The sequence below is a fragment of the Parus major genome, chromosome 2 (assembly GCF_001522545.3).
Source record: "Parus major isolate Abel chromosome 2, Parus_major1.1, whole genome shotgun sequence".
In the NCBI taxonomy this organism is placed as follows: domain Eukaryota; kingdom Metazoa; phylum Chordata; class Aves; order Passeriformes; family Paridae; genus Parus; species Parus major.
The window spans coordinates 34,490,741-34,505,913 of NC_031769.1; the positions used below are offsets into that span (position 1 = coordinate 34,490,741).

Below are 15,173 nucleotides of genomic sequence, written 5' to 3' on the forward strand. Positions count from 1 at the left end.
AAAAATTACCAAAAATAAACATTCAGTTTTATGAACTATTATAATCTTGAAGCTCTTACAGCAAGTTATTGTTCAAGTAATTCCAGAAGTTATAACAGTTCAACTGGATTTGCTCTTTTCTCTGTCTTTTCTGTTAATTTAAAAAAAAAAAATAAAAAATAGGTTTATAATGAAAGTGCAGCACTCCCTAGGAAGCAGTGGGTGATAAAAAGGTGTGAGGAAAAAAAGGGTGAAAGTAAGGGTCTGTCTTGAAATTTAACTCATGTTTATTGAACTAGACCAATATTTGCTCTTCACACATCTTTTAACTGCTGCTCACTTAATGCCCTGCAACTTTTTCTCAGAAAAAGCTAGAGACACCATTAACATCACATGCCTTTGGGTTTAATACAAATTCCTGAAATGTTAATTAGTAGTTATTGTTAATCTCAATTAAGATTTATACCAGATGAAAAAGTTCTGAAGGAGCTATTCCTGCGCAGAGCAAGTCCTTTCCCAGCAACACACTATTTAAGACATTTTAAGTGATGGACATCTACAAACAGTTCTAGACACACTATGCAGAAGCTGTTTTCTACACAACATAGTCTCTTGCTCAAAAATTTAATAGTATCTAGTCATTATCATGTATAAAGTAAAAGGTGCTACATGAGAAGTCAGCCATGACGAATACAGACCCTCTTTGCAAGAAACTGAAGCAATGCTCAAGCAGATATTAAGGCTATTAAGCTTCAGTGAGACCAGGCAGTCAGCACTGACACCAGAAGAGCATTCACCTCGTGCTGTGATGAGTAGCATTCAGCTGTAAAATTTGCCTTGTATTGATCTGACTCAGAAGCTGGCAAAACCTCATCTTGATCAAGCCAAACCTTCACCCAGGAGCACAACTGCTGTGTTCATTACTCAGCATGGCTGTGCCAGCAAGCAGGGATGGAGCAAGGAACAGCACACCTTGCTTTCATTCACCTTAGTGGGGTTGCATAGATACATCACACAGACTCATCTTTCAAACATTTTCTGTGTTTGTCTCCAAGAGCTTTGTTGGTATAACTGTCAAGCTCCCTGAAGCTCAGACATGATCAAAGTGCTGTACAGAATGAAGACTCTCCTAAGACCCAATTTTTCAAGCACACCTGTGATTGTACCAGATTACCCATTATTAATGCTGGTAATAATCAACATAATACTTTCAAGACAGCACAGGTGTCCACAAAAAAAAGTGTGGCAGTGTTACCGCTAGAGTTTTGTATCAGACCTCCACAGCAGTTTGGTCAGAACATGAATTTTATTGACTGTATAGCCTGATCTTTCCACCCTCACTTCTTTGGTTTCTTCAAATTCAAGCTGGTCTTTGACAGGCGCTTTAGGTAGCAGAAATACAGAGGCTGCTAAACTCCTTGCTGCTAAGTTCAGACTACATTCTGGTGATGACAGCATTTTCTTTAATATTTATCTTACAAAAGAGATTTGAGCTGCTTTTAAGGTCCAGAGAGCACATTAAACCTTTTATGAAGACATATAATGTGCTTTGGTGTATTAAAGCATGATTATTCCTCACTGTATTTTGTGATCTCATAAAATAGAAACCCAGCTGTGCTAATACTGCTGAACTATTTCAGTAACATTTAAAGATTTCGATAAACCTGTTTTCATTGCAACCAGAAAGAGTAGGTGATCTTATCTGCAAGAAACGTTTACAGTAAAAAACAGAGAGGCAGCACATGAACAAGAGTCCTCAGATTTGGATCAACGCTGTCTCATTAAGAAAGGAAGAATTTATGGAATGGGCCATGCATCATTTATCCTCAACTCCTCCATATTTTTAATTGGGTGGCAAAAGAAAGGTCAGCTACATTTGTGAAAACTTTGTTCAGGGCTTAATTTTTGGTTTTCAACCTTTGTTTTAACTTTCAAATTAAGATATTTCTTGTGCCTGAGACAAGCTTGTATTTCCATTTACAAATCAAGCCCAGCATCTTATGCACATAGAGACATGTGATCTCTGCACCCTGCAGAAAAGCAGTGCTTCCAAAAACAGAAATGAAAAGCAAAATTCATTCAGCTGCAGGCACAGAACAAAGACAGCAAACTGAGAGGCACAATAATAATACTGTTCCCGTCTAAGGAAACACTAAAAGGTTATTTTTTTTTTATTGACAATTTGGACAGTTTTAATGCATGACTTTTCAGGAGAGAGGAAGGTTGCATGTATTAAGAACTTAGAAAGCAGAGACTGTTCCTGAATATAAAGCACAAAACCATGCCAGATCCCTGTGTCCCTATGGTTTGGACATTTCATTACCAGACCTAAGTCAAATTGTTTGACTCTTTCCTAACTACCAATGGATGATGATGCCAATTTACTGCTTGAAGGTGGGATACCCAACTGTGATTGTTTCTGTCCCTCCAAGCTGTGCCTGACAAGATATCCAAGAGGAGTTTAATCAGCAGCTGAAATTTAGCAAACCATGCTCAACATGTTTTTTTTATTTATTTTCTTTTACATTAACTAAAAGCTGAAAATTTCTCAAGAATTTACTCAAAATGGGCAACACCTCAAACTTTGAGTCAGGGATTTGGGACGGCCTTTTTCTCCAGTAAATTCACTTTTATTTTTGAATTATGAGAAATAGCAATTCCCTACACAGGCATAAAATCAAGTTGCACTTCAAAGCTTTATTAAGCTGTATGCTCCCTCAGTCATTTAACTGAACAAATGCATAATAGGCCTGGAAGGAATTGAAAATATTTCTCTTGCTGTATGTGGGAAAATTTGGAATATTCCTGGCAACAGCTGCCAGATTGCTTTAGACTGTGAAAAAAAATAAAAAATCAGGTAGTGGCCATCAAATGCACATTCTAAAACTCTTCAGCACTTTAAGTCCTAACAAATGGTAAGATTTCAGCTGTTACAAAAGTTCATAATCCCTTGACCAACCAGTTCTATTTTAATTCTGTAACACATCCTTGTCCAAAGTATGTCTTTGCTTTCAAAGCAGGCATCTTTCAAAATAAGACAGGATCTTATTTTTTGCCCCATGTAATCTGAATTATGTTAATGAAAACATAGTTCTATTTAAAAACAAATCAGGGTCAGTCATTCAGAAGACAACAGATTTCAGACTCATTTCCATCACAGGCTGCACATACAGGGAAAATTCATTATTTATACAGACTTTTCACAGAGTGGGTGTCAGTGCTCTTAATTAAGTCTCCAAGCAGTCACAGAACTCTATCCCTTTTGTGGCTCGTATCCCAGCCCGCAGTTTAAGGTCATATTTGTAACACTCTCCATTTTGTAGAGAAGCACCTGCTTTCTTGCTTCTGTCACTGGGGCAGAGACCCTTGTTAGGGGCTGCTGGCATCTACAGCATTTTACAACACCCAAGTTTATAATGAGAACTTGCTAACTCTGCTGCATAACTCGTGGGCACGCAGCTTTTGCTTTTTGTAAAGAGGCAGCACAATCGCGTTTTGCGCTTCAGTCGGGTCTTGGTCCCTGCCCAAGGGAGACTGTCCACCTCCTCCCACGGCTGGCTGATGCACACTGACTGCTCGTCATTTCAAATTAGCAACACTGTTATGTTAACAAGGCGCAAAACAAAAAGCATCCGAGTAGCTAGGTGGAAGTCTCCCTTTGCTTTTAAATATACTCTAAAAAAATAAAGCGTCGCGACACTACCCATAAGAGTTTGAAAATGTTAGGATGCAATGCAGCACATTGTCAGAAACCAGGCTTTTGGGGACTTCACAGAGAGACAGGTCTGGGAAAGACAACAGAAATCTGAAACAATTCTGTTTCTCAATCTGCTGAATTTACAGCAAAGTATGCTATTGGAGACAACATCCATCTTCACAACTCTTCAACTTCATAATAAAGAAGCTCTATACTAGAAGCTTTGAACACGTAGCAAACTTTCCAACATTCAAGCTGTGTAAAGCATCCACAGTTGATGACTTCTGAAGGAGAGGGTGGAGACCCAAATTCAGCACCCTTTACCAAAGATACCAACCTTGGCACAAGTAAATAAATGGAGCTTAAATCATGCTGCACTTTACCAGAAAAAAAAAACCAAAAAAACCCAAAAAAAACAACAAAAAGTTACAAATGTCTTTCAAAATTGGACGAGACCTTTAAAAATCTCAATCTCTAAGCATCAAAAATACTTTTCTGGGGAGGACAAAACTGACTGATACCAATATGTGTTTTCATCTACCACATTTGCCTCAATACAACACCTGCCTTTTTAGACTGTTTATGTAAGCTCCGGGGCATAAGCTACTTGCAAAAGTCCACAGCATTATAAATAGTTCAAGTTAATTTCAGTGTTGGTTCACCTCAAAAAGCATAAAGTCCTGTGTTCACAGAGATCTACTTCCCAAGCAGAATATGATTGAAGGGTTTTCAAGATTTTGTTTTGCCTGGCTGGACAATTTAGAGTGCATATTATGAACAAAACAGCATGTTTGGAGGTGCCTTAAATCACTAATTCTAAAACAGCTTTTATAGCAATAGTTGAAACTGTAGGAGCCTATAACCAAATGAGCCAGTCACTCCACTTCTCACAAGTTGATGTACTTATTATCTTTTAAACTAGTTAGCACAGACACGTAGTTTGCATCACAAAATTTTCCAAGTTTACTGCAGCACAATCATTTCTCTGGGTTTATTAAAGTTTCATATCTTACAAGTACGGATGGCCTTTCTCAGTTCTGTGACATTTTTTCATAGGGATAGACTAACAAACGTGCATTCATAGGATCAAGGCCCTAAGCTGTCTTCTGCTTGAGAATCTGGTTTAATATGATTTATTTCCCTTTTATTTGTCAGTACTGGAGTATTTTCTTTTTAGGGCAGATCAATCATAGCTAATCGTAGCATTATTAAAGTAGCACAAATAGAGGTGTCAGTTTTGTCAGTTTTGTAGGCACCTGCAGGAAGGTATATCTGCTCATCAGTGACTGAAACCAGCACACAGCTACCCGAGTGTAACAGTATGCTTAGAAAAGCACACGGAAGCATCTAGGTTTCAAGGTGACCATACGAAAAGGTACCTTCAAAAAAAAAAAAAAAATAAGAAAAATGGGGGGAAAACAACCCTCGCCGAGTCCTTCAAGAGCAGAAAGGAAAACAGCAGCGACTAGAGAGTGCAGCCAGCGAAGACGAGAGGCCGGAGAGCCTTGCTTCAAACGGGAAGGCAAAGGACAGCCGAGGACAGCATCTGCTGATGCCAGCTCGCAGCACTGAGTCCTCCCCCACCCCGGACCCCTCCCGCACCGCGGGGCCGGGGGAGGCGGCGGCGCAGCCCCGCTACGGGAGGCCCGCAGACCCCGCCCGGCAGCGCGGAGCCTCCCGCCGTGCGCGGAGCCGCCGGGGGACATCGCCCGCCCCGGCTCCGGGAAAGCGGCTCTGCGCCATCCTGCCGCCACATCCCCGCTGCTCCCCTCCCGCGCCATCCCCCACGGCTGCCTCCTTCGTGCCTCCCTACATCCCTCCCAGCCTCCCTACATCCCTCCCTGCCTCCCTACATCCCTCCCTGCCTCCCTACATCCCTCCTTGCCTCCCCCGCTCCTTGCTTCCCTCCCTGTCCCCCGCCGCCCGGCGCTGGCGGGGTGAGCCTCGCTGGGAAGGTCGCTGCCCGCAGACCCCGACACTTTCTCCGGCGCCGAGAAGTAACACCCCAACCCGGCCGCGCCGCTCCGAGGAGGAAGGGGACAGGAAAGGGACGGGAAGCTGGCGGGGATCTGATGGGGATGATGGGGATGACGGGGAGCTGCGCTGCGCTGCGCTGCCCTGCCCTGCCCTGCCCTGCCCTGCCCTGCCCTGCCCTGCCCTGCCCTTCCCCGCGGCGCTGCCGGCTCCGCTGCCGTACCTGAGCGCCGCTCCCGCTCCGCCCGCTCCGCTCGGCCCCGCGGCGCCCCGGCCCCGCCCCCTGCGCGCGCAGCCGCCGCACGCTCCCGGCCCGAGGAGGGCGCGGCCCCGAGCGGGCGGGCACGGACCCGGGGATGCTCGGCCGGAGCCACGTGCTTTGGGGTGTCCCGGGAGCAGGGAGCACTGTGGTCCCTTCCCAGCTGAGCCGCTCAGGGATGCTGCGGAGAGCCGTCGGCGCTCGGCGTGCTATCCCTCGGCCCGTCTCGAGGACCAAGAGTTGGAAGAGAAGGGACTTCTTTATTAACTTTTAGTCTTACGGCTAACTTGTGTTCTTCTGTCTCACACAGAGGACGAGTCTAGGAAGCGAAACGAGTGTGTTAAAATATAGCTGCTACCTCATTAACCAGTCAAACCAAACTGTGTAAGTAGTTCTCCAAACTTTGCAAAGCTGAGGAGATGACTTCATCAGAAGTCTCCTCAAAGAAAGGGTTGTTAAGGATTGGAATGGGCTGCCCAGGGAGGTGGTGAAGCCACCATCCTCGCAAGTGTTCAAGAAACAGCTGGGCTGGCATTTAGTGCCGTGGTCTAGTTGACAAGGAGGTGATCAGTCAAATGTTGGGCTCAATGACCTTATTCTGTGATTCTGTGGTTTATGACTGAGGAATTCCCTGCTGCTGCATGTGAAGTGTCACAGTGGGGTCCTGCCCCTCCAGCAGCTGAGCCTCCAGGGACCTCTCGGCTCTTTGGCTGCAGTAGCACCAGCACCATCAGGTACCACTGTCCCTCTGAGGCCCCATTCACAGCCCAGCATCCCTCAGCCATGGTACGTGGAGCAGATGGCCTGCTCTGTTTGCCAAACCTGCCCAAATGGGGCTGTCCTCTGTGCTCCATCCTCAGCACATAACCTGTGCTCTCATGGAGAGGTGGGAATAGTTTAACTGTTAAGTATAATCATGCAGGTCCCTGCATAAATGGTTAAACTGCTAAATATGGTCTAACACATATGGTTACATGGTGCTGGTATAAGGCAGCACCTTTATGTTTCTATCTCTGTCTTCAAGGAGAAGAGGAACCTTGCTGCACATTCCACCACTTCCTGCCTTAAACCAGACATTTAATGTGCAGAAGGGACTGCCAAGTATGTCTGATGGGAAGATAGGAAGGTTAAAAGGAAGCAAGGGAGGAGTCAGAGAGGCAAGGACGAGCCAGTAGAGATAGTAAAGAGCATTACGAACTAGATTATTTCACCATGAGAGCAGAAAGAAGCAAGTATGTTAGGGTGAAGCAAGTATGTTAGGCTGGTACAGCAGTACCACTTAAATATTGCACTGCCTGTTAGATCAGAAGATCTGGTTTAGTAACCTAGCTAAAGACAAATCAAAAAGCCAGACAGAATCTGCATATGGGACCCTACTTTTAAAGAAAATACAGGAGGAAAAATTCTGAAATTCTATGCACCAAAACCAGCATCTCATCACCACAAACAGCACCACAGGTCTGTGTCTGTTCAGAAATTGTAGATAAGCTTTGGACACTGTTGCTGTCAAACTTGGATGCAGACCAGAAGGTGCAGCTTCATTATATAACTAAGACAGAAGATAGTTTGCTGTTCTCAGTCTCAGTAAATGTGAAATACTGTGGCATTGCACCTATCTGGGGTATATAAGTAGCCTGAGTAGGGACTACTTAGGCTCAATGGTTTTGCTGAGAAAGCAGGGCTGATCATTAGCAAATTGGAGCCCTTCATACTCTAAGGGTTTCCATTCTATATTTTAAGCAAGACCTTTATTTTCTTCTGCTAGCAGTTTTGCTGTCATCAGAATTATATTTCAATGTGTTTTACAACAGGAAAAGACTCTGTATCTCCTGCTTAAGATATATAATTGAAAGGTGATCTGAATCACTGAAAAGCTGAGGACTTGATACCAATTTAATTGTAACAAGTTTAGTTGAACATAACAACCCAAATTCCTTGCTCTGGAGTTACATCAAGGATGAACTGCGTCACAGGCAGCTTGATTCTTAGAATCAGAAAGACAGCCGATGAAAAGAGCAGGTGCAATTTAGAAATGGGTTTAGATTATATCCTATAACACACCACTTATATTACCTATATTATGCTCACTTAGATGACTAAGTCTCTTCTCTAATTACACTGGAGATGATTATGGCTGAGTATAATCTACCTAAGAATTATTAGACTGTCTACAGAATGATTACATGCTGTCAACACAGAAATCCTTGATGCTTCCTTTCTGTGTAAGCTGTCATGAACTGTGTAAAACAGCAAGGATGAGTGGTTAGAGCACAGTACTGGGAATCAAGAGAGCCTGGGGTATATGTTGTTCTGCCATAAGCTTGCTTCTCAGCTTTGGATAAATCTTGCAGCCTCACAGTAATTAAATTATCTCACACAAGAAATGGGGAGAGCATTTTCTCAAAGCTGCATCTTTAAAATCTTTGAATAGAGATTTCTGCGTAAACAGAAAATACAAAATTGTAATAGTTAGGACAAAGCCAGAATACTTACCTATTTATTATTTCCTCTTAAAAAATATAACAGCGGAATGTATGGATTTTATAAATGTGGGTTTTTTTTTCTCCTGTAAAAGATTAATTTCCAATGGGATGCAAAATCAAGAGCAGGAAGGACACCTTTTAAGAAAAGAGAATTTCAAAGAATCTTTGTTTCATGTTTTATATGTGAAAGGGAAAGAACAAAAGGCAGACACTGCATCATACAGCTAAAGTTACAGTGGGTTTTTGGTTTTCTTTAACCACCTCCTTAACTGGAGATCAAAACTAGTTCAGCAGAACTAGTACCCCAAAACGATCAAGACACTGCAGCACTAGTCTTTGTTTCATCATTTCCAAAATACTTTCCTCTGCAAGTCCAAGACAGCAGCCATGCAGGCATAGGACAGATGGGACTAGTTTTCTCAATAAACTGTGTTTAGGAGAGAAGTTGACTTAATGTAGATGGTAGAAAATACAGAGGCTTAAATGATAGATTTTGGTGGAAGAGTAGTACAGCCAAAAAACCTTTTTTGTTGGTATTCAGTTTTATCATTTCAGGGCACCATCTTTGTTGCCTTCTTTCTGGTGGAACTCTGATTTGGAGTACCAAACATCAGATGAACTTGGGTTATTCAGAAGAAATGTACTTGATTACTAAGGCAATCAAATCTGATACCCATAATTTAAATTATTGCTCTTACAGCGAGTTACAGGAAGAAAAGAGTTCCTCATATACAGAAGAGTAAATAACATTGAAAACACCTATGAGACCCTAGATGATAGTTACATCATAGGCCAGTAAATTCAACTGATGCCATAGAATGAACCTAAAGAGCAAGAAGTATCAATGGCACTTGGGTGTTTTGGGGTATTTTTATATAGTCAGAAGACTGGACCAGAGAATTGAGAGTAATTCTCCCACACTAAAGGTAGCTTCCATCCATAACAAAGAAAAGGGATGGCAGGTGCTGGATTATGATGTAAAATAAAGATGTCACTTTCTGAGCTCTGTGAATGTTCAAAATGGAAAAGATAGGAGAAATCCTGGTTGCAGCCTCTTTATCCAATTATACCATTGAAGATTAATCTATGGAAATGGCTGCAGCTGTACATAAAATGTGACTGTAGGCACAATGGCAGGCTTAGATGCTGAGCTCTTACTCATGCACCACAGAAGGTGATTCATATCCCCATTACACAAGTGACACAACAGAACACGACTCCTCAGTGTGACAGGGACAGCTGCAAGGACTCCAGGCATGCTGCAGTTACTCCAGAGTGCTGCAAGGACTCCAGGCATGCTGCAGTTACTCTCAGTGTCCAGAAGCCTGCTAGGCATAGCAGCACTGAACCACACAGCCAAGCTGCTCCATTGCCCAGTCAAAAAGGTTGCCTACTTCTAGAGTAATGTTGTATCAAAAAATCATCAGTCTCTTGCTTTGTTTTCATAAATTTTGACATTTTCCTTATAATTCACAGAAATTTGGGATAGGATATTTATGTTTGTGGCTCTAAAATGTATCACAAGACACATTTATTATTACTGTCTTTTTTAATGTGTTAGAATGCCACAATGAAGCTAAAGCACATGACAATAGCTAAAGACTCATAATAATAAATAGTCCAGGCAGGTGGACTGTCATCCTGAGTGGGGAAGGCAGTAATGACAGCAAAGCAGCAGAAAATACAGAGGCAACTGCATTAGTTTCTTATGCAATGAGCCTGTTTAATCTTCACCTGTGCTTCATGGTTTTTGATGCTGCCTGTACAGAAATGCTTGTGGCAGGCAGATGAACTGCAAAAGGCATCTCACTTCCCTCTGCAATAAATGTGCTACAGTAACTATGTTATTAGAATTATATTAAAATCCAGGCATAGTTTTTTTCTCAGCTTAACATCCTTCATCAAATTGCAAAGTGAACATCAATACATAAGGCAAAATGCATTTTTTGCGTTATGCAGGTGATACCAGAGTTCAGTAAAGTGACAGCACACCTGCAGCAGTTTCACATCTTATATTAGTGTGTCATGACTAAATAATCTATGTGTGAATTGCTGTAAATTAAATCATAGCACTTAGAGAAAAGATCGGACAGTAACACAAGGGACAGCAAATTCCCCTCTGTGATTTAGCAGCCATCTGGTGCAGTGCAAACAGCACTCATTCAGGGGAGGTTCTGGTTAGTAACCACAGCAACAGGTCTGCTGAGTACTCCTAAAAGTTATGCATGTGTCAGCAACCTTTTCTCTCCTCCCATACACATCATTCACTGGGGACTGTGAGCAGTGGCATGTCCTTCCTGGGCTACAGATGGTTTTGCTGCAGCATTTTTCAGTATTCCGTTTTTCAGGAGACTTAAAACTTGTAAAGTTTTGTTTTGGTGTTTTGTAATATGCCTTCAAGGACTTCTGAATCCAAAAAACAAAGCAATTTTCCTTATTCAAGGAAGGGGTAGATACCTGAAAGGTGGGAAGAGATCACTGATAACAGAAATATTTTAAACTAAAATAAAAAAAGTGCTTTTGGCTCCTGTACTTCCAAAAGGATAGGAAAAATGTGTTTTCTAAAATGTTCACAGCTGAGTACCTCTGTTGTAAAAAATTATGTTTAGTTAAATGGCCTTATCCACCAGGTTCAACTGGAAGATAGTAGTTAATAGATGGGCAAAATTACAAAGCTCACACTCTGTTGGAAGTTTAACACTGACTGCATGTTATTCCTTATGGACATATTTTAACAGAGAAATGTAAATAATAAATTACCCAGGAGGTTTTAAACCTCCTTATATTTGCTGTGGGTTATCAGCCAAGAAAGACTGGATGGTACATGGACATGGACACAGGTTCACCAAAACCATTTTGCATTGCATTTGTGGAATGAAAACCTATTCTCTAAAGATATATCCTAGCAGATTAGAGTGACCAGAGCTAAACTCTGCTATTTACTCCCAGAGAGCAAGCAGGCCAAGCACACAAAAGAAATAGGTATTATCTACCTCACTATTCAGGGAAAATGGCAGGAGAGGAAACATAACTGCTTTAAAGAAATTTCAATACCAATAACATGAAAGAGGACAGGATTGATTTAATGCTTCCAGTCTGACTCCCAGATGAGGAATCAATTATCCTGCATCATTTTAATCTCCTTATGCAGGTCATGACACAAACTAGAAATTAGAAGCATCATGTCTAAAATGAAGAGCAGCTCTTAATGGTAGTTAGCATCAGCCTCAGATATTTTTAGAGGAAAATATACCTGGGATTTGGGGAGCTCTGAAGAGTTGGCTCCACTGGATTTCTGCAGTCAGACCCTAATATTTTAAAAGTGGGTTTGTCCTTGTTTACCTAATGGAGATGCAAAGCAGTTATAAAGGGAAAAAAAAAAGAAAAAGAAAAAAAATGTTATCCTTTTGGACAAACTCAAACCTGCAAGGAACACGACCTGCAGAAAATTTGCAAAAAGTTTCATGCCATGTTTCAAATTATTCCTGTCATGGCAACTTTCTCAGATAAACCAAGCTCCTACATTTTTTACATCATTCAACAGAAATACCACATGATCTCTGACCAGGTCCAACCCCTAGCTGAACCAAACATTTTTTGGAACAAAAATTCCCAGGAGGAAGAAATGTGATGCAGTAGGAGCCTCCATCTGAATCCCCTCCAGGCTGGAAGCGATACTTGGTTATCCAAGTTCTTGTCCCTATACAGCCTCCCACTGAGATTGTCAATTATATTTCTTGTGTGAAACTGTTGACATAATCAAGCAAAGGCATGAAAACAGAAGCAATATAGCAATAAGGAAAGATCCTTATTTTGTCAGAGAGTTGTTTTTCCTATGAACCAGGAGAAAACTAGGACACAGAATGTAAGCATTACGATTAACTTTCAAGAGAAGCTAAAATTATCCAGGATTATACAAATATAAGCAGTTTTGATTTATTTCCTGTTATCAAAAACAATTCAGCAGTGGAGACAAATTAAGGGGTTTGGGATAGTGTGTTTTGGGCTGTGTTTGGGGGTTTTTGCAAAAACTCTGTGATGAGGCCAATGTATTTTCAAGAAGTTAACTCAACATACCTATTCTGAAATCTCTTTAACAAACCTTGGAAATGTGAATTTAAATTTTGTCTTCAGCTCCATATAGGAGCTGTCCAAAGCAGTGTTTTCTAATCAAAGTCAAATCAGGAACTAGCCTTATTACTTGCAGTGGCTGCCAGTGCTCTTTCTTCCAAATAAGCAGGTGCCAGAGGATCTAGGAAACAAAATCTTTTGCATTTCTCACATCACACTGCATAATTCCACTCTCTCTGACATTTTCCCTAGCTTTGTGTCTTTTCCCAGAATGCCCCATAGCAGTGAGCTTTCCCAATCCTGCTGGTACTCACCTGCACCTGAAACTAGGATTTCTGGATCAAAGGATAGAATATCTTGTATCTAACAGCATAAATGATGGGATGTGGGAAACACATATGACAAAGGTAATGTAAGAGCCAACCTGTACAACTTATTTTTTATACCAAAGTACTCAGGAAACCAACTATGTATCACTTTCATTCAAGATCATGAAGAAGACATTATGGCAGCAATTTGTTCAATATGTACTTAACACTACAATTTTATGACTCTGTAATATATCATACTCACCAAAATACCAAAAGACACTCTATACTTGGGATGTTCCTGGCAGCACAAGGATGTGCTCTACAGAGGGATCTGGACAGGCTGGATTGATGGGCTGAGTCCAAACAAACAAGGTTCAGCCCCCAGCTACTGGGTCACATCTACTGCAGGCAGTGCTACAGGCTGGGGCAGAGTGCCTGGAAAGCAGAAAAGGACCTGGGGGTGCTGGTCAACAGCAGCTGAACACGAGCCAGCAGTGAGCCCAGGTGGCCAAATAGGCCAATGGCAGCCTGGCTTGTGTCAGCAATAGCGTGGCCAGCAGGACCAGGGCAGTGATTGCCCTGTACTGGGCACTGGTGGGGCTGCAGCTCAAATCCTGTGTTCACAAATCCTGTGTCTGTCTCACTAGAAGACACTGAAGTGCTGGAGTGCATCCAGAGAAGGGAATGAAGCTGCTCAGGGGTTTGGAGCACAAGTCTGATGAGGAGTAGCTGAGGGAGCTGGGAGTGTTTAGGCCAGAGAAAAGGAGGATAAGGGGGAAAACATTTTCACTCACTACAGCTGCCTGATAAGAGGTTGTAGCAAGGTGAGGGAAGGACTTTTCTCTCAAGTAACAAGGCACAGGACAAAAGGAAACATCCTCAAGTTGTACCAGAGGAGGTTTCATTGTTAGGAAAATTTCTTCATGTGAAGAGTTGTCAAGCATTGGGAAAGGTTGCCGAGGAATGTGATGGAGGAACCACTGAAACACCTGCAGGTATTCAAAAGACACATAGATGTGGCACTTGGACATGATTGAGAGGTGGACTTGGATGTGCTGGGTTAACAGTTGGATTGGATGATCTTAAGGGTCTTTCCAACATAAATGATTCTGTAATTCTATGACGTAAGTTTCTGGAAAGATTCAAGACCAAATAAAGCAATTCCTTCTGTTTGCCTTGTCAGTTTATCTCAAAAAAGAAAACTAAAAAACGTTTCAGACTAAAGCACCATTCTTGAAGCTTTGCCAAAAGCTTTCTTGTGTCATTGCATTGCATATCAAGAATTTTCAAATCAAATGTGCTCTGAAGGCTGTTTCTGTACCTACAGAAGGCAGCAACTCCCACTGTAATTGTTAGATACTGGCTGTGAATGACAGGCTGCAGTTCTAAAAAACATCACTATATATTTTCCCAAATAACCACAAACCAACAAGAAATGTTTGAAGAAGTCTGTAAGATGCAGAAGTGCTCCATTTTGAACCCTCTCCACTTTTTCAAGTGCCATGTTTTACAGAGATGCAGTGAGAGTTTCTTTCTTCAGGGGAAATACACCTCACACTTCACACACAGGCCAGCCAAAATGTCCCTGAGTGCCACTGAAGTTCCAACATTCCTCCCCACTTTGGGGGACAGGCAGCTGCCTGCCTCTGGCGTCCTGCAGGTTGTTGGCTGGCTTCTGCTGGCACTGCAGCAGTTTGCTCTGTGGATTAACAAGCAAATGGAATCAAGGTTAAAACAGGCAGTGCTATTTCTACCTAAGAAAGTCTTTCATCTTCACAGGAGGACTTTTAATGGGAGCAAATGATAATCAAATTGAAGTAACTTCTCAAATCTGCTGCTGATTCTGCACTTTTAAAAAAATATTTTTCAGTTCAATTTCAGAATTTAACACAGCTCTCAAGAAAATTACCAACAAAAACCATACTCTCATTTGGCATAAAACTATACACAACACCAAATAAGGCCATCTTGGTCTTGCAGCTTTAACACTGCTGGGATTAACAAGTAACTATATATTCACTGAAAGTTATTTTTATGAAATGCTTTAAAAATCCAAGCAGAAGATTATGTCTATATACATGTCATAGCAGTCACTGACTATAAATTCCTATTTAATACAAAAGAAACAATTGTCCCCCACTGGAGTCACATATTGGCACTCCATTATTTAATCTTAACTTTTAATGTATTAGGTCAGTAACAAGGGCAAATTTAATTCCATGCTTTTATGCTTTCATTCCCCAGCCACATATTTTGAGAACATGCTAACACTGCAAACAATGATCTAAAACCCTCTCAGACCAAATAAAAGTTTCAGTCCTGTTCTTCCCAGCAATGCACTCACTCACACACACACACACACACACACACAAACACACACACACACGCACACACAGAGG

General features: G+C 41.8%; 1 protein-coding gene across 2 annotated transcripts in view; it reads right to left on the reverse strand.

Annotated features, from left to right (window-relative positions):
* SCRN1 (secernin 1) overlaps positions 1-5,923 on the reverse strand; it is a 38,802-nt gene extending 32,879 nt beyond the window's left edge. For both annotated transcript variants that reach the window (XM_015619714.2, XM_015619713.3), the window contains exon 1: positions 5,874-5,923. The gene's annotated coding sequence lies outside the window, so the exon portion shown is untranslated. The remainder of the gene's footprint in view (positions 1-5,873) is intronic.
* Positions 5,924-15,173: the final 9,250 nt, after the last annotated feature.